Source organism: Stegostoma tigrinum, unplaced genomic scaffold (genome assembly GCF_030684315.1).
Source record: "Stegostoma tigrinum isolate sSteTig4 unplaced genomic scaffold, sSteTig4.hap1 scaffold_91, whole genome shotgun sequence".
Lineage (NCBI taxonomy): Eukaryota > Metazoa > Chordata > Chondrichthyes > Orectolobiformes > Stegostomatidae > Stegostoma > Stegostoma tigrinum.
Genome location: NW_026728816.1, coordinates 511,711 through 532,808, shown reverse-complemented (window position 1 = coordinate 532,808; position 21,098 = coordinate 511,711). Strand labels below are relative to the sequence as shown.

The window sequence follows — 21,098 nt, the reverse complement described above, 5'->3', positions numbered from 1 at the left end:
CTGTTGTAGAAAGCATGTACAAATAATTTGGCTTCAAACAGATGAGCAAGATAAAGAACCCTTTCAATTTAAGCAAGCAATTAATATTTTATTATCATGGTTTATAAAGTTATTCAATTTTATAATATTTCTTTTTCAAAAATACAATGTTCTGGTCTGCAGTCTGCACTTTAGAATGTATTCGCAAAACAAAATCCAAATAGTGAGAGATGTGAGCATCCAAACCACAGTCTGAAATGGTTCAGGACTGGACAATTTGAATATATTCATAATGAAGCTGCAGGTATCAGATATTTTTCCCGATCCATCTAAAAGAATTTGGAATTGGACCATTGTGATAACTGCTGTGCACTTCAGTATTATGTATTGTTTCATATATTTTAAGTCCCTGAGAAAGACAAACTTGAATGAATTACAACAAAGATATACTTGATGCATTGAAGGGAAGAACAACATAAAATTTTATGAACTGCATGTATTTCTTTCAATTGAGCAGATTTTGATTGACGTCAGCAAAGTAGTACATGAAAATTTCCTTTATCCCAAAAAGCCTCATGAAATGTTTTATTGAGCAAATTATTTCAGTCTTGTTCTGTGTCAGTAGCTCGCTTGGCCATGTAGCACAATAAAACTCCTTACTGGTTCTAGGAAGCAGACAAAAACATAAGAAATAGCACCAGGATCTGGATGTTCTACCTCTCGACCCTGACTCACCATCCAGAACATGGCTGACCGCCCCAGGACTCAACTCCTCTTCCATACCAGCTTCTCAGAGCCCTCAACTTCTCTATTTCAAAAATCTTATCTACCACCTTCTTTAAATACTTTCAGTGATCTACCTTTCACAATTCTCTTGTATTCTAAACAATCACTACCTGCTGAAAGAAGAAATTCCTTTGCATCTCAGGTTTCAATAAATGTTCCCTTCTTCTGTAACTATGTCGCTGAGTTTGAGATTTCCACACTAATGGAAACATTGTCTTCACATCTAGCCTGTCAAGCCCTCTCAAAATTTTGTGTTTCAGTAAGATCACCCCTCATTCTCCTAAACTTGAATGAATAAAGACGTTCTGTGTAACCATTCTTGATAAATCATGATCCGATGAATCAGCCCGGTGAATCTCTTTTGAACTGCTTCCCATGGCTGTGTATTCTTTCTTGTATTTCTCCAAGTGTGACCTCCTCAATAGCCTGATCAGTTGCAAAAAAGCTTCCCCTTTTTTGAACTAAAACCTCCTTACAATAAAGGCCAAAATTCCATTTGCCTTCTTAATTACTTGCATCACCATAATCATGGCTCACATCAACTCCAACCTACCAAAGTGCTTTGATCCTCTGCAATTCACCTACCACTGCAACAGGTCTACAGCTGATCCCTGGCCTGACAGTCATCCTTGGAATGTCTGGATAACAAGGATACCTACATCAGGCTGTTACTTATTGATCAGAGCTCCACCTTCCACACTGTAATTCCAAACAAACTCCTCTCTGAACTCTGAGACCTCGGCCTCAGCATCCCTCTCTGTAACAGGATTCTCGACTTCCTGACCCAGAGACCGCAATCAGTAAGGATAGGTGACAACACTTCCTCCACCGTAAGCCTCAACGCCGGTGCCCAGCAAAGCTGCATACTCAGGCCCCTACTCTATACTCCTTATGCAATCATGACTGTGTGGTCCCAACTCTATTTATAATTTTGCTGATGACGCTTCCATTGTAGGTCGGACCTCAAACAACAATAAGTCAGATTACAGGAAAAGCAATTGAGTGCTTGCTGGCATGATGGAAAGATAACAGTCTCTCCATCAACATAAGCAAAATGAAGGAGCTGGTCATTGATTTCAGGAAGCTTGTGTCTGCAGCAATGGTGCTGAAGTGGAGATGGTTGACAGTGTCAAGTTCCTGGGAATGTTGCTCACCAACAATCTGTCCTGGTCTACCCATGTCGACGCAATGGTCAAGGTGGCTAAGGAAATTCAGCATGTCCATGAGGAACCTACCTATTTTTGTAGATGCATCCTATCTGGATGCATCACTGTGTGGTATGGCAGTTGCTGTTCCCAAGACTGCAAGAAGCTGAAGAGAATCATGAGCACAGCCCAATCCATCACGCAAACTAGCGTTCCATCCATTGACTCCATCCACACTTCCCACTGCCTTGGGAAAGCAACCAACATAATCAAAATACCCCCTCACTCTGGTTATACTCTCTTCCGTCCTCTTCTGTCAGGCAGAGGACATCAGTTTGAAAACGCGTACAAATAGATTTAAGAACAGCCTCTATTCTGTTGTGACTTTTGAACAGACCTCTCAAATGTTAATTCTGATCTCTCTCTCTCAGCATCTTCTCTGTGGCTGTAACACTGTATTCTGCACGTTGTACGGTATGATTTGCCTCTACAGCATGCAAATCAACACTTTTCACAGTATCTGAGTACATGTGACAGCAATAAATCAATCAGTCACCTGCATGCTAGTATGTGTTTCATGGACTACAGCATCCAAGTCCCCTACCCTGCAATTTTTTAGAGTCTTCCCCCTATTTAAGTAATAGTCTATCTTTTGATACTCCTTACCAAAGTGTACTTTCCTACATTAAACTCTATCTGCCAACTTTTTCCGACTTGCTCAACCTGTCTATCCCCTTGCAGATTCTTTGTCCTCATGAGAACATTCCCTCCCACTATTTTTGTAGCATCAGCAAATTTGGATGGATTTATGCCTTGTCCCCTCCTCTAAGTTATGAATGTAGATAGTAAATAATTGTAGTCCTAGGACTGATCCGTGTGGCACTCCACTAGTTATGGCTTTCCGGCCTGATAAAGATGGTGGTTAGAAAATAATTGGCTGAACCATTGAAATGAAAAATGTGAAAAAAAAATGCATTTTCATTGTTTGTGAAATTGTCAAATTGTCGATAATAAAATATAAATATTACTGTAGTTCTTGATGAATACAGTTTATCATTGAGCTTTATGAAAATTCTGAATATAGTTCATGATTTATTGTAGCATCAGTTTTCATGCATCTTTATCTGAGAATTCAGATTTATTTGTCAAAAATTGTGCTGTGCCACACATGATATTTGCTAAATCTCTCCTGTCCCAGCAGTTCAACTTGTTCAGTTTTGACATTACTTTTGTAAGGACCCCACAGTTGAGCTACCTTGCGTTGATAGCTCACTACACACTTCTTGCAGTAAAACAAATGCTCCTCAGACCAAACTTCGGAACCCCGCCCACGGCCGACGGAACCCCGCCCATGGCCGACGACCTCATTGCTCCGCCCACAACCTCCACAGCCAGCAACCCCAGAGGAGACAGCCACACCGAGCCCTGCCGCATCTTCACCTTCCCCCCAGACCTCCCACTGACTGAGGACGAACGGTCAGTCCTCAGTAAGGGGCTCACCTTTGTCCCCCTACAACCACACATCAACGAATACTAGTCACAGTTGGACATAGAGCAGTTTTACCGCCGTCTTCGCCTCCATGCCTACTTCTTCAACCGGGAACCTAACCCTCCCTCCACTGACCCCTTCACCCGCTTCCAACACAAGTCCTCCTCCTGGACACCACCCCCAGGCCTCCTACCCTCCCTCGACCTCTTCATTTCCAACTGCCGTCGAGACATTAACCGCCTCAACCTCTCCACCCCTCTCACCCACTCCAACCTCTCCCCCGCAGAATGGGCAGCCCTCCGCTCCCTCCGCTCCAACCTCAACCTCACCATCAAACCCGCAGACAAGGGTGGCGCAGTGGTAGTATGGCGCACTGACCTCTACATCGCCGAGGCCAGACGCCAACTCTCCGACACCACCTCCTACCGCCCCCTCGATCATGACCCCACACCCGAGCACCAAACCATCATCTCCAACACCATTCACGACCTCATCACCTCAGGGGACCTCCCACCCACAGCCTCCAACCTCATTGTTCCCCAACCCCGCACGGCCCGTTTCTATCTCCTTCCCAAAATCCACAAACCTGCCTGCCCTGGTCGACCCATCGTCTCAGCCTGCTCCTGCCCCACCGAACTCATCTCCACCTATCTGGACTCCATTTTCTCCCCTTTGGTCCAGGAACTCCCCACCTACGTCCGTGACACCACCCACGCCCTCCACCCCCTCCAGGACTTCCAATTCCCTGGCCCCCAACACCTCATATTCACCATGGACGTCCAGTCCCTATACACCTGCATTCCGCATGCAGATGGCCTCAAGGCCCCCGCTTCTTCCTGTCCCGCAGGCCCGACCAATCCCCCTCCACCGACACTCTCATCCGCCTAGCTGAACTCGTCCTCACCCTCAACAACTTCTCTTTTGACTCCTCCCACTTCCTACAGACTAAGGGGGTGGCCATGGGCACCTGCGTGGGCCCCAGCTATGCCTGCCTCTTTGTAGGTTACGTGGAACAGTCCCTCTTGCGCACCTACACAGGCCCCAAACCCCACCTCTTCCTCCGGTACATTGATGACTGTATCGGCGCCGCCTCTTGCTCCCCAGAGGAGCTCGAACAGTTCATCCACTTCACCAACACCTTCCACCGCAACCTTCAGTTCACCTGTGCCATCTCCAGCACATCCCTCACCTTCCTGGACCTCTCAGTCTCCATCTCAGGCAACCAGCTTGTAACTGATGTCCATTTCAAGCCCACCGACTCCCACAGCTACCTAGAATACACCTCCTCCCACCCACCCTCCTGCAAAAATTCCATCCCCTATTCCCAATTCCTCCGCCTCCGCCGCATCTGCTCCCATGATAAGACATTCCACTCCCGCACATCCCAGATGTCCAAGTTCTTCAAGGACCGCAACTTTCCCCCCACAGTGATCGAGAACGCCCTTGACCGCGTCTCCCGTATTTCCCGCTACTCATCCCTCACACCCCGCCCCCACCACAACCGCCCTAAGAGGATCCCCCTCATTCTCACACACCCCCCTACCAACCTCCGGATACAACGCATCATCCTCCGACAATTCCGCCATTTACAATCCGACCCCACCACCCAAGACATTTTTCCATCCCCACCCCTGTCTGCTTTCCGGAGAGACCACTCTCTCCGTGACTCCCTTGTTCGCTCCACACTGCCCTCCCTCTCAACTTATGACGGTGAGTTCACTGCAATGCTTATTTCAGTGAGAGAAGCGCTTCAGAAGACAAAAATCTCAACTTGACCATACAAATAAACTTTTGATGTTGGCTTCACTGAAATGCTTATTTCAGTGAGATAAGCAATTCAGAAGACAAAAATATCAACTTCACCAAACCACTCAACTTTTGATGCTGCGTTCACTGAAGTGCGTATTTCAGTGAGATAAGCAGTTCAGAAGATTAAAATCTCAACTTCACCAAACGATTCAACTGTCGATGCTGGGTTCACTGAAGTGCTTATTTCAGTGAGATAAGCCCATCAGAATACCAAAATCTAAACTTCACCAAACCACTCAACTTTCGATGCTGGGTTCACTGAAGTGCTTATTTCAGTGAGATAAGCACTTCAGAATGCCAAAATCTCAACTTCACCAAACCACTCAACTTCCGATGCTGGGTTCACTCAAGTGCTTATATCAGCGAGATAAGCACTTCAAAAGGACAAAGTCCCAACTTCACCAAACGACTCAACTTTTGTCGCTGGTTTCACTGAATTGCTTATTTCAGTGAGATAAGCCCTTCAGAAGACCAAAATCTGAACTTCACTATACGACTCAACTTTTGATGTTGGAATTACCCAAATGCTTATTTCAGTGAGATATGCACATCAGAAGACGAAAATCAAAACTTCATCCAAACCACTCAAATTTCGATGTTGTTTTCAATGAAGTGCTTATCTCTGTGAGATAAGCTCTTCAGAAGGCCAAAATCCCAACCTCACCAAACGACTCAACTTTTCATGCTGGTTTCACTGAAATGTTTCTTTCAGTCAGATAAGCAATTCAGAAGACCAAATTCTCAACTTCACCAAACCACTCAAATTTCGAAGCTGGGGTAAATGAAGTGCTTATTTCAGCGAGATAAGCACTTCAGAAGTCCAAAATCTCAACTTCACCAAACGACTCAACTTTCGATGCTGGGTTCACTGAAGTGCTTCTTTCAGTCAGATCAGCACTTCAGAAGACCAAAATCTAAACCTCACCAAACCACTCAAATTTCGATGTTGTTTTCAATGAAGTGCTTATCTCTGTGAGATAAGCTCTTCAGAAGGCCAAAATCCCAACCTCACCAAACGACTCAACTTTTCATGCTGGTTTCACTGAAATGTTTCTTTCAGTCAGATAAGCAATTCAGAAGACCAAATTCTCAACTTCACCAAACCACTCAAATTTCGAAGCTGGGATAAATGAAGTGCTTATTTCAGCGAGATAAGCACTTCAGAAGGCCAAAATCCCAACCTCACCAAACGACTCAACTTTCAATGCTGGGTTCACTGAAGTGCTTCTTTCAGTCAGATAAGAACTTCAGAATACCAAAATCTAAACTTCACCAAACCACTCAAATTTCGATATTGTTTTGAATGACGTGCTCATCTCTGTGAGATAAGCTCTTCAGAAGGCCAAAATCCCAACCTCACCAAACCACTCAACTTTTGATGCTGGTTTCACTGAAATACGAGTTTCCGTCAGATAAGCACTTCAGAAGGCCAAAATCGCAACTTCATCAAACCCCTAAACTTATGATGCTGGGTTCACTGAAGAGCTTATTTCAGAGTGATAACCACTTCAGAATGCCAAAATCCGAACGTCACCAAACGACTCAACTATTGATGCTGGTTTCACTGAAATGCTTTTTTCAGTCAGATAAGCACTTCGGAAGGACAAAATCTCAACTTCACAAAACCACCCAACTTTCGATGCTGGGTTCACTCAAGTGCTTATTTCAGCGAGATAAGCACTTCAAAAGGACAAAGTCCCAACTTCACCAAACGACTCAACTTTTGTCGCTGGTTTCACTGAATTGCTTATTTCAGTGAGATAAGCCCTTCAGAAGACCAAAATCTGAACTTCACTATACGACTCAACTTTTGATGTTGGAATTACCCAAATGCTTATTTCAGTGAGATATGCACATCAGAAGACAAAAATCAAAACTTCATCCAAACCACTCAAATTTCGATGTTGTTTTCAATGAAGTGCTTATCTTTGTGAGATAAGCTCTTCAGAAGGCCAAAATCCCAACCTCACCAAACGACTCAACTTTTGATGCTGGTTTCACTGAAATGCTTCTTTCAGTCAGATAAGCACATCAGAAGTCCAAAATCCCACCTTCACCAAACCACTAAACTTATGATGCTGGGTTCACTGAAGAGCTTATTTCAGTGAGATAAGCTCTTCAGAAGGACAAAATCCCAACCTCAGCAATCGACTCAACTTTTGATGCTGGTTTCACTGAATTGCTTATTTCAGTGAGATAAGCACTTCAGAAGACCAATATCAAATCTTCACTAAACGACTCAACTTTTGATGCTGGATTTTCCCAAATGCATAATTCAGTGAGATAAGCTTTGCAGAAGACCAAAATCTAAACTTCACCAAACCACTCAACTTTCCATGCTGGGTTGTCTGAAGTGCTTGTTTCAGAGTGATAACCACTTCAGAAGGCCAAAATCCGAACCTCACCAAACGACTCAACTATTGATGCTGGTTTCACTGAAATGCTTTTTCCAGTCAGATAAGCACTTCGGAAGGCCAAAATCTCAACTTCACAAAACCACCCAACTTTTGATGCTGGTTTCACTGAATTGCTTATTTCAGTGAGATTTGGACTTCAGAAGGCCAAAATCTAAACTTCACTATACGACTCAACTTTTGATGCTGGAATTACCCAAATGCTTATTTCAGTGAGATAAGCACTTCAGAAGTCCAAAATCCCAACTTCACCAAACCACAAAACTTATGATGCTGGTGTCACTGAAAAGCTTATTTCAGTCAGATAAGCACTTCAGAAGGCCAAAATCACAACTTCACAAAACCACACATCTTTCGATGCTGAGTTCACTGAATTGCTTATTTCAGCGAGATAAGCACTTCAGAAGGCCAAAATCTAAACTTCACTAAACGACTCAACTTTTGGTGCTGATTTCACTGAAATGCTTCTTTCAGTCAGATATGCACATCAGAAGTCCAAAATCTCAACATCAACAAACCACGCAACTTACGATCCTGGATTTACCCAAATGCTTATTTCAGTGAGATAAGCACTTCAGAAAACCAAAATCTAAACTTGACCAAACCACTCAACTTTCTATGCTGGGTTCACTGAAGTACTTATTTCAGTGAGATAAGCACTTCAGAAGTCCAAAATCCCAACTTCACCAAACCACAAAACTTAGGATGCTGGTTTCACTGAAGAGCTTATTTCAGTGAGATAAGCACTTCAGAAGACCGATATCAAATCTTCACTAAACGACTCAACTTTTGATGCTTGATTTACCCAAATGCTTATTTCAGTGAGATAAGCTTTTCAGAAGACCAAAATCTAAACTTCACCAAACCACTCAAATTTCGATGTTGTTTTGAATGAAGTGCTTATCTTTGTGAGATAGGCTCTTCTGAGGGCCAAAATCCGAACCTCACCAAACGACTCAACTTTTGATGCTGGTTTCACTGAAATGCTTCTTAGAGCCAGATAAGCACTTCAGAAGGCCAAAATCTCAACTTCACCAAACCACTCAACTTTCGATGCTGGGTTCACTGAAGTGCTTATTTCATTGAGATAAGCACTTCAGAAGACCCAAATCTAAACTTCACCAAACCACTCAACTTTCCATGCTGGTTTCACTGAAGTGCTTATTTCTGAGAGATAAGCACTTCAGAAAGCCAAAATCCCAACCTGACCAAATGACTCAACTTTTGATGCTGGTTTCACTGAATTGCTTATTTCAGTGAGATAAGCACTTCAGTAGACCAAAAACTGAACTTCACTATACGGCTCAACTTTTGATGCTGGAATTACCCAAATGCTTATGTCAGTCAGATAAGCACTTCAGAAGGCCAAAATCCCAACCCCAGCAATCGTCTCATGTATTGATGCTGGTTTCACTGAATTGCTTATTTCAGTCAGATGTGCACATCAGAAGGCCAAAATCCTAAACTTCACCAAACCACCCAACTTTCGATCCTGGATTTACACAAATGCTTATTTCAGTGAGATAAGCACTTCAGAAGTCCAAAATCCCAAGTTCACCAAACCACAAAACTTATGATGCTGGGTTCACTGAAGTGCTTATTTCAGTGAATAAGCACTTCAGAAGTGCAAAATCCCAACTTCACCAAACCACAAAACAAATGATGCTGGTTTCACTGAAGAGCTTATTTCAGTCAGATAAGCACGTCAGAAGGCCAAAATCTAAACTTCACTAAACGACTCAATTTTTGATGCTGATTTCACTGAAATGCTTCTTTCAGTCAGATATGCACATCAGAAGTCCAAGATCTCAACATCACCAAACGACTCAACTTTTGATGCTGGTTTCACTGAAATGCTTCTTTCAGTCAGATAAGAACTTCAGAAGGCCAAAATCTCAACTTCACAAAACCACCCAACTTTCGATCCTGGATTTACCCAAATGCTTATTTCAGTGAGAAAAGCACTTGAGAAGACCAAAATCTAAACTTCACAAAACCACTCCACTTTCGATGCTGGGTTCACTGAAGTGCTTATTTCAGTGAGATAAGCACTTCACGATGCCAAAATCCTAACCTCACCAAACGACTCAACTTTTGATGCTGGTTTCACTGAATTGCTTATTTCAGTGAGATAAGCACTTCAGATGACCAAAATCTAAACTTCACCAAACCACGCAACTTGCGATGCTGGGTTCACTGAAGTGCTTATTTCAGTGAGATAAGCACTTCAGAAGTCCAAAATCCCAACTTCACTAAACGACTCAACTTTTGATGCTGGTTTCACTGAAATGCTTCTTTCAGTCAGAGAAGCACTTCAGAAGGCCATAATCTCAACTTCACCAAACCACCCAACTTTCGATCCTGGATTTACCCAAATGCTTATTTCAGTGAGATAAGCACTTCAGAAGACCAAAATCTGAACTTCACGAAACCACTCAACTTTCGATGCTGGGTTCACTGAAGTGCTTATTTCAGTGAGATAAGCACTTCAGAAGGCCAAAATCTAAACTTCAGTAAACGACTCAGCTTGTGATGCTGAATTCACTGAAATGCTTCTTTCAGTCAGAAATGCACATCAGAAGGCCAAAATCTAAACTTCACCTAACCACTCAACTTGCGATGCTGGGTTCACTGAAGTGCTTATTTCAGTGAGATAAGCACTTCAGAAGTCCAATATCCCAACTTCACCAAACCACAAAACTTGCGATGCTGGGTTGACTGAAGTGCTTATTTCAGTGAGATAAGCACTTCAGAAGTCCAAAATCCCAACTTCACCAAACCACAAAACTTATGATGCTGGTTTCACTGAAGATGTTATTTCAGTGAGATAAGCACTTCATGACGCCAAAATCCTAACCTCACCAAACGACTCAACTTTTGATGCTGGTTTCACTGAAGAGATTATTTCAGTCAGATAAGCACGTCAGAATGCCAAAATCAGAACCTCACCAAATGACTCAACTTTTGATGCTGGTTTCACTGAAATGCTTCTTTCAGTCAGATATGCACATCAGAAGGCCAAAATCTCAACTTCACCAAACCACCCAACTTTCGATCCTGGTTTTACCCAAATGCTTATTTCAGTGAGATCAGCACTTCAGAAGGCCAAAATCTAAACTTCGCTCAACGACTCAACTTTTGATGCTGATTTCACTGAAATGCTTCTTTCAGTCAGATATGCACATCAGATGGCCAAAATCTAAACTTCACCAAACCACCCAACTTTCGATCCTGGATTTAAACAAATGCTTATTTCAGTGAGATAAGCACTTCAGAAGACCAAAATCTAAACTTCACCTAACCACTCAACTTGCGATGCTGGGTTGACTGAAGTGCTTATTTCAGTGAGATAAGCACTTCAGAAGTCCAAAATCCCAACTTCACCAAACCACAAAACTTATGATGCTGGTTTCACTGAAGATGTTATTTCAGTGAGATAAGCACTTCATGACGCCAAAATCCTAACCTCACCAAACGAATCAACTTTTGATGCTGGTTTCACTGAATTGCTTATTTCAGTGAGATTAGCACTTCAGAAGGCCAAAATCTGAACTTCACCACACTACCCAACTTTCGATCCTGGATTTTCCCAAATGCTTATTTCAGTGAGAATAGCACTTCAGAAAACCAAAATCTAAACTTCACCAAACCACTCAACTTGCGATGCTGCTTTCACTGAATTGCTTATTTCAGTGAGATAAGCACTTCAAATAGTCAAAATCTCAACTTCTAAAAACCATTCAACTTTCGATGCTGGGCTCACTGCAGTGCTTATTTCAGCGAGATAAGCACTTCAGAATGCCAAAATCCCAACCTCACCAAACGACTCAACTTTTGATGCTGGTTTCACTGAAATGCTTCTTTCAGTCAGATAAGCACTTCAGAAGGCCAAAATCTCAACTTCACAAAACCACCCAACTTTCGATCCTGGATTTACCCAAATGCTTATTTCAGTGAGATAAGCACTTCAGAAGACCAAAATCCCAACTTCACAGAACCACAAAACTTATGATGCTGGTTTCACTGAAGAGCTTATTTCTGTCAGATAAGCACTTCAAGAAGTCCAAAATCACAACTTCACAAAACCACACATCTTTCGATGCTGAGTTCACTGAAGTGCTTATTTCAGCGAGAGAAGCACTTCAGAATGCCAAAACCTCAACCTCACCAAACGACTCAAATTTTGATACTGGTTTCACTGAAATGATTCTTTGAGTCAGATATGCACATCAGCAGGCCAAAATCTAAACTTCACCAAAACACCCAACTTTCGATCCTGGATTTACACAAATTTTTATTTCAGCGAGATAAGCACTTCAGAATGCCAAAATCCCAACCTCACCCAACGACTCAACTTTTGATGCTGGTTTCACTGTAATGCTTCTTTCAGTCAGATATGCACATCAGCAGGCCAAAATCTCAACTTCACCAAACCACCCAACTTTCGATCCTGGATTTACCCAAATGCTTCTTTCAGTGAGATAAGCACATCAGAAGACCAAAATGTAAACTTCACCAAACCACTGAACTTTCGATGCTGGGTTCACTGAAGTGCTTATTTCAGAGAGATAAGCACTTCACGACGCCAAAATCCCAACCTCACCAAACGACTCAACTTTTGATACTGGTTACACTGAATTGCTTGTTTCAGTGATATAAGCACTTCAGAAGGCCAAAATCTAAACTTCACCAAACCACCCAACTTTCGATCCTGGATTTACCCAAATGCTTATTTCAGTGAGATAAGCACTTCAGAAAACCAAAATCTAAACTTGACCAAACCACTCAACTTTCTATGCTGGGTTCACTGAAGTACTTATTTCAGTGAGATAAGCACTTCAGAAGTCCAAAATCCCAACTTCACCAAACCACAAAACTTATGATGCTGGTGTCACTGAAAAGCTTATTTCAGTCAGATAAGCACTTCAGAAGGCCAAAATCACAACTTCACAAAACCACACATCTTTCGATGCTGAGTTCACTGAATTGCTTATTTCAGCGAGATAAGCACTTCAGAAGGCCAAAATCTAAACTTCACTAAACGACTCAACTTTTGGTGCTGATTTCACTGAAATGCTTCTTTCAGTCAGATATGCACATCAGAAGTCCAAAATCTCAACATCAACAAACCACGCAACTTACGATCCTGGATTTACCCAAATGCTTATTTCAGTGAGTTAAGCACTTCAGAAGACCAAAATCTAAACTTCACCAAACCACTCAACTTTCGATGCTGGGTTCACTGAAGTGCTTATTTCAGAGAGATAAGCACTTCACTATGCCAAAATCCCAACCTCACCAAACGACTCATCTTTTGATGCTGCTTTCACTGAATTGCTTATTTCAGTGAGTTAAGCACTTCAGAAGACCAAAATCTAAACTTCACCAAACCACTCAACTTTCGATGCTGGGTTCACTGAAGTGCTTATTTCAGAGAGATAAGCACTTCACTATGCCAAAATCCCAACCTCACCAAACGACTCATCTTTTGATGCTGCTTTCACTGAATTGCTTGTTTCAGTCAGATGAGCACTTCAGATGGCCAAAATCTCAGCTTCACGAAACCATTCAACTTCGATGCTGGGCTCACTGCAGTGCTTATTTCAGCGAGATAAGCACTTCAGAATGCCAAAATCCCAACCTCACCAAATGACTCAACTTTTGATGCTGATTTCACTGAAATGCTTCTTTCAGTCAGATGAGCACTTCAGAAGGCCAAAATCTCAACTTCATAAAACCACCCAGCTTTCGATGCTGGGTTCACTGAAGTGCTTATTTCAGTGAGATAAGCACTTCAGAAGTCCAAAATCCCAACTTCACCAAACCACAAAACTTCTGATGCTGGGTTCACTGAAGAGCGTATTTCAGTCAGATAAGCTCTTCAGAAGGCAAAAATCACAACTTCACAAAACCACACATCTTTCGATGCTGAGTTCACTGAATTGATTATTTCAGCGAGGTAAGCACTTCAGAATGCCAAAATCCCAACCTCACCAAACGACTCAACTTTTGATGCTGGTTTCACTGAAATGCTTCTTTGAGTCAGATATGCACATCAGAAGGCCAAAATCTCAACTTCACCAAACCACCCAACTTTCGATCCTGGATTTTCCCAAATGCTTATTTCAGTGAGATAAGCACTTCAGAAGACCAAAATCTATAGTTCACTTGACCACTCAACTTTCGATGCTGGGTTCACGGAAGTGCTTATTTCAGAGAGATAAGCACTTCACGACGCCAAAATCCCAACCTCACCAAACGACTCAACTTTTGATGCTGGTTTCACTGAATTACTTATTTCCGTGAGATAAGCACTTCAGAAGGCCAATATCTAAACTTCACTAAACGACTCAACTTTTGATGCTGGTTTCACTGAAATGCTTCTTTCAGTCAGATAAGCACTTCCGAAGGCCAAAATCTTATTTCAGTGAGATAAGGACTTCAGAAAACCAAAATCTAAACTTGACCAAACCACTCAACTTTCTATGCTGGGTTCACTGAAGTGCTTATTTCAGTGAGATAAGCACTTCAGAAGTCCAAAATCCCAACTTCACTAAACCACAAAACTTATGATGCTGGTTTCACTGAAGGGCTTATTTCAGTTAGATAAGCACTTCAGAAGACCAAAATCTAAAGTTCACTAAACGACTCAATTTTTGGTGCTGATTTGACTGAAATGCTTCTTTCAGTCAGATATGCACATCAGATGTCCAAAATCTCAACATCAACAAACCACGCAACTTACGATCCTGGATTTACCCAAATGCTTATTTCAGTGAGTTAAGCACTTCAGAAGACCAAAATCTAAACTTCACCAAACCACTCAACTTTCGACGCTGGGTTCACTGAAGTGCTTATTTCAGAGAGATAAGCACTTCACTACGCCAAAATCCCAACCTCACCAAACGACTCAACTTTTGATGCTGGTTTCACTGAATTGCTTATTTCAGTGAGATAAGCACTTCAGAAGGCCAAAATCTAAACTTCACTAAACATCTCAACTTGTGATGCTGATTTCACTGAAATGCTTCTTTCAGGCACTGGCAGGCAGGCAGACAGAGACAGGCAGGCACAGGCTGACAGTTTAACACAGACAGTCAGGCAGGCACAGGCAGAGAGACAGAGACAGTCAGGCAGACAGGCCGAGACAGTCAGGCAGAGAGGCAGAGCCAGGCAGGCAAGCCGACAGGCAGTCAGACACAGACTGTCAGACACAGATGCAGGCAGACGGAGACAGGCAGGCACACAGGCAGAGACAGTCAGGCAGTCAGGCATACACAGTCAAGCAGAGACAGTCAGGCAGGCAGGCAGGCAGGCAGACAGACAGTCAGGCACAGGCAGTCAGACAGGCAGGCGGAGACAGTCAGACGGAGTCAGACAGAGACAGTCAGGCAGGCAGGCAGAGACAGGCATACAGACAGTCAGAGACAGTCAGACACAGAGAGACAGAGTCAGAGTCAGACAGAGACTGGCAGGCAGACACAGACTGTCAGACAGATATAGGCAGACGGAGACAGTCAGGCAGACAGACAGACAGGCAGGCAGGCAGAGACAGTCAGGCAGACAGGCAGGCAGACAGAGACAGTCAGGCAGGCAGGCAGAGACAGTCAGGCAGGCAGGCAGACAGACACAGGCATACAGACAGGCAGAGACAGTCAGGCAGGTAGAGACAGGCAGACAGGGACAGACAGGCAGACAGGCACAGGCAGACCGGCAGAGACAGTCAGGCGGACAGGCAGGCAGGCAGACAGAGACAGGCCGAGACAGTCAGGCACAGGCAGGCAGACAGGCAGAGACAGTCAGGCGGACAGGCAGGCAGGTAGAGACAGACAGACAGGCAGAGACAGTCAGGTGGACAGGCAGAGGCAGTCAGGCAGCGACAGACAGGCAGGCCGAGACAGGCAGACAGAGACAGTCAGGCAAGCAGACAGAGACAGGCAGGCACAGGCAGACAGTCGCACAGGCAGAGGCAGGCAGGCAGAGACAGGCCGAGACAGGCAGTCAGAGACAGTCAGGCAGGCAGGCAGACAGAGACAGGCAGGCAGAGACAGTCAGGCAGAGACAGGCAGAGAGACAGACAGGCAGTCAGGCAGAGAGACAGAGACAGTCAGGCAGACGGACAGGTGGAGACAGTCAGGCAGAGACAGGCAGGCAAACCGACAGGCAGTCAGGCATAGACTGTCAGACAGATACAGGCAGACGGAGACAGGCAGGCACACAGGCGGAGACAGTCAGACAGGCAGGCACACAGGCGGAGACAGTCAGACAGGCAGTCAGGCAGACACAGTCAAGCAGAGACAGGTAGGCAGGCAGGCAGACAGACAGGCGGAGACAGTCAGGCAGAGACAGTCAGACGGAGTCAGACAGAGACAGGCAGGCAGGCAGAGACAGGCATACAGACAGACAGACAGTCAGACACAGAGAGACAGAGTCAGAGTCAGACAGAGACAGGCAGGCAGAGACCGACGGCAGGCAGGCAGACACAGACTGTCAGACAAATATAGGAAGACGGAGACAGTCAGGCAGGCAGGCAGAGACAGTCAGGCAGGCAGGCAGACAAGCAGTCAAGCAGAGACAGGCAGGCAGACAGGCAGACAGGCAGACAAGCAGTCAAGCAGAGACAGGCAGGCAGACAGAGACAGTCAGACAGAGACAGGCAGGCAGGCGGAGACAGTCAGGCGGAGACAGACGGAGACAGTCAGGCAGGCAGACGGAGACAGTCAGGCAGGCAGACAGAGACAGGCATACAGACAGGTAGAGACAGGCAGACGGACAGGCAGAGGCAGGCAGGCAGACAGAGACAGGCCGAGACAGTCAGGCACAGGCAGGCAGACAGGCAGACAGAGACAGGCAGACACAGTCAGGTAGAGACAGGCAGACAGGCACAGGCAGAGGCAGGCAGGCAGACAGAGACAGGGCGAGGCAGACAGGCAAACAGAGACAGGCAGGCAGACAGGCGGAGACAGTCAGGCAGAGACAGGCGGAGAGACAGACAGTCAGGCAGACAGGCGGAGACGGACAGTCAGGCAGAGACAGTCAGACGGAGCAGTCAGGCAGGCAGAGACAGACTGGCAGGCAGGGACAGACTGGCAGGCAGAGACAGTCAGGCAAACAGGCACAGGCAGGCAGGCGGAGACAGACAGGCAGAGACAGTCAGGCAGACAGGCAGAGACAGTCAGGCACAGACAAACAGAGACAGGCAGACACACAGACACAAGCAGACAGAGACAGGCTGGCAGGCAGAGACAGGCTATCAGACAGATACAGGCAGGCAGACAGAAACAGGCAGACAGAGGCAGTCAGACACAGACAGACAATCAAACCAACACGGGCAGACGGAGGCAGGCAGGCAGACAGAGACAGGCAGTCAGACACAGGCAGACTGTCAGACGGAGACAGGCACGCGGAGGCAGGAAGGCGGAGACAGACAGAGAGAGACAGTCAGAGACAGGCATGCAGAGACAGGCAGGCAGACAGAGGCAGTCAGATACAGACAGACAGTCAAACCGATACAGGCAGAGACAGACAGGCAGACGGATGCAGGCAGATGCAGGTGGAGGCAGGCAGGCAGACAGAGACAGTCAGACACAGGCAGAGGCGCAGACGGAGATAGGCAGAGACAAACAGACAGAGGCAGACAGAGGCAGGCAGGCAGACAGATAGACAGACAGGCAGAGACGGTCAGACAGACAAAGACAGGCAGGCAGTGAGACAGTCTGACAGGCAGACAGACAGAGGCAGGCAGGCCGCGGCAGACAGAGGCAGGCAGACAGGGACAGGCAGAGACAGTCAGGCAGGCGGAGGCAGACAGGCAGATGGAGGCAGGCAGACAGACAGTCAGACACAGACAGGCAGAGAGGCAGGCAGACACCGACAGGCAGAGACAGGCAGGCAGGCACGCAGAGGCAGACAGAGACAGAGAGGCAGGCAGACAGAGGCAGACAGAGACCGGCAGGCAGGCAGAGACAGTCAGACAGAGACGCAGAGAGTCAGGCAGAGACACAGAGAGTCAGGCAGAGACGCAGGCAGTCAGATAAACAGAGGCAGAGAGTCAGGCAGGCAGGCAGGCAGACAGAGACAGTCAGGCCGAGGCAGACAGAGGCAGGCGGGCAGACAGAGACAGTCAGAAGGCAGTCAGTCAGACAGAGGCAGGCAGAGACAGTCAGACAGACAGAGACAGACAGACAGTCAGACAGAGACCGCCAGTCAGGCAGGCAGAGACAGTCAGACAGAGACAGACAGTTAGACAGGCAGAGGCAGACAGAGATAGAGAGGCAGGCAGACAGAGGCAGGCAGAGAGTCAAGCACACACGCAGAGAGTCAGACAGACGTGCAGGCAGGCAGACACGCAGTCAGTCAGGCAGGCAGAGAGAGACAGTCAGACAGAGACAGGCAGAAGGCAGACAGGCAGCCAGACAGAGACAGGCTGCCAGACAGTCAGACAGGCAGAGACAGGCAGATAGACAGACAGTCAGACAGAGACAGGCAGGCAGAGACAGTCAGAAGACAGACAGAGGCAGGCAGACACGGACAGTCAGATTGACAGACAGACAGACAGACAGAGACAGTCAGGCAGGCAGGCAGGCAGAGACAGTCAGAAGACAGACAGAGGCAGGCAGACACGGACAGTCAGATAGACAGACAGAGAGACAGACAGAGACAGTCAGTCAGGCAGACAGACAGACAGACAGACAGAGACAGTCAGTCAGATAAACAGAGGCAGAGAGGCAGGCAGGCAGACAGAGGCAGTCAGGCCGAGGCAGACAGAGGCAGGCGGGCAGACAGAGACAGTCAGAAGGCAGTCAGTCAGACAGAGGCAGGCAGAGACAGTCAGACAGACAGAGACAGACAGACAGTCAGACAGAGACCGCCAGTCAGGCAGGCAGAGACAGTCAGACAGAGACAGACAGTTAGACAGGCAGACAGAGATAGAGAGTCAGGCACACACGCAGAGAGTCAGACAGACGTGCAGGCAGGCAGACACGCAGTCAGTCAGGCAGGCAGAGAGAGACAGTCAGACAGAGACAGGCAGAAGGCAGACAGGCAGCCAGACAGAGACAGGCCGCCAGACAGTCAGACAGGCAGAGACAGGCAGACAGACAGACAGTCAGACCGAGACAGGCAGGCAGAGACAGTCAGAAGACAGACAGAGGCTGGCAGACACGGACAGTCAGATCGACAGACAGACAGAGACAGTCAGGCAGGCAGGCAGAGACAGTCAGAAGACAGACAGAGGCAGGCAGACACGGACAGTCAGATAGACAAACAGACAGACAGACAAAGACAGTCAGGCAGGCAGGCAGAGACAGTCAGAAGACAGACAGAGGCAGGCAGACACGGACAGTCAGATAGACAGACAGACAGAGACAGTCAGTCAGGCAGACAGACAGAGACAGTCAGTCAGGCAGACAGACAGAGACAGTCAGGCAGGCAGAGACAGTCACAGAGAGACAGGCAGGCAGACAGAGGCAGGCAGAGACAGTCAGACCGAGACAGTCAGACAGAAAGACAGTCAGACAGAAAGACAGTCAGACAGAAAGAGGCAGGCAGGCAGACAGTCAGGCCAAGGCAGAGAGAGACAGGCAGACAGAGACAGTCAGAAGGCAGGCAGACAGTCAGTCAGACAGAGGCAGGCAGAGACAGACAGACAGACAGTCAGACAGAGACAGGCCGGCAGGCAGGCAGAGACAGTCAGACAGAGACAAACAGACAGAGACAGGCAGGCAAACAGTCAGACAGAGACAGGCCGACAGTCAGACAGAAACAGGCAGGCAAGCAGAGGCAGTCAGACACAGACACCCAGTCAGACAGAGACAGAGAGACAGACAGGCAGGCGGCACCAGGCAGGCAGGCAGAGACAGTCAGACACAGACAGGCAGGCAGGCAGACAGAGACAGGCAGGCAGACAGACAGACAGAGACAGACAGACAGAGGGAGGCAGACACAGACAGACAGACAGTCAGACAGAGACAGGCAGGCAGGCAGAGACAGTCAGACAGAGACAGGCAGGCAAACAGTCAGACAGAGACAGGCCGACAGTCAGACAGAGACAGGCAGGCAAACAGTCAGACAGAGACAGGCCGACAGTCAGACAGAGACAGACAGGCAGGCGGCGCCAGGCAGGCAGGCAGGCAGACACAGGCAGGCAGGCAGACAGACAGAGGCAGGCAGGCAGACAGACAGACAGAGACAGACAGACAGAGGGAGGCAGACAGAGACAGATAGACAGGCAGGCAGACAGACAGACAGAGGCAGGCAGTCGGAGACAGACAGACGCAGACAGACAGACAGTCAGAGGCAGGCAGGCAGAGACAGACAGGCAGACAGAGACCTTTTTAAAATTAACAAGAACATGTGATTAACACACTTAATAGCTGCGACCGAGTGTCATTTAAAAGAATGCTGATTACTAGAAGTTAAATAGGGGTTGTAAGATCCACTATTTGAAACGAGTAAAGAGCCAATTCGATTGTACTTTGGATTTGGGTGTAATGAGAATGCACGTCGGTTGAAAGAGATTGATGTTTTAGTTTAAACTGTTCTGAGTCCTGCTTCATAAATATAAAGGAGGGCTTCATAATTTATAAAGCTGCTGTTCCTCCACCATTGTTCTGCAGAAATTACTGAATCAAACGACAGAATATGACCAGCATCATAAGATAGGAGTAGAAGTAAGGCCATTCGGCCAATCAAGTCCACTCCGCCATTTAAATCATGGCTGATGGGCATTTCAACGACACTTCCCTCAACTCTCCCTGTAGCCCTTGACTCCTTTTGAGATCAAGAATTTGTTGATCTCTGCCTGGAAGGCATCCAACGTCCCGGCCTCCACTGCACTCTGCGGCAATGAATTCACAAGCCCACCACTCTCTGGCTGAAGACGTGTCGTCTCGTTTCAGTTTTAAATTTACCCCCTCTAATTTTAAGGCTGTGCCCACGGGTCCTACTCTCCCCGCCTAACGGAAACAACTTCCTAGCGTCCACCCCTTCTAAACCATACATTATCACTGATGGTTCCCTCGTTAGATTTGACATATTGCATTTGAGAAGGAAATGGCCTGTTTCCATCATTCCAGAGTACTTTTCTTAATCATTGTATTTATTTGTCGGCCCAATAAAGGAATTAATTTTATTTGATAGCTCAATAAGTTAAAACTGTAATCGAAGTTAGTTTTCTTCCTCCTTTGTAGTGGATCTGTTGGAGTTGCACACAGCACAACACGTCTTTGATCGACACAAATTGACACAAAACGAGCAACTTCTAAATGTAACTGAAGTAATCAACTGTTTAACGTCCATTTATGATGGTTTGGAACAAAATCACAAAGACTAGGTCAATGTGTCACTCTGTGTCAACATGTGTCTGAACTGGCTGCTGAACGTCTTTGATACGTATGTATGATTTACACTTGAATGTAGTATGTTTAGATTGTCCTAAGGTGCATTAAACTGCATCCTACATTTTGGATTTTGATC

The 21,098-nt window shown here is 46.3% G+C and overlaps 1 pseudogene; it reads left to right on the top strand.

Annotated features, from left to right (window-relative positions):
- LOC132209403 (utrophin-like) overlaps window positions 1-21,098 on the top strand; it is an 84,470-nt pseudogene that overhangs the window by 21,350 nt on the left and 42,022 nt on the right.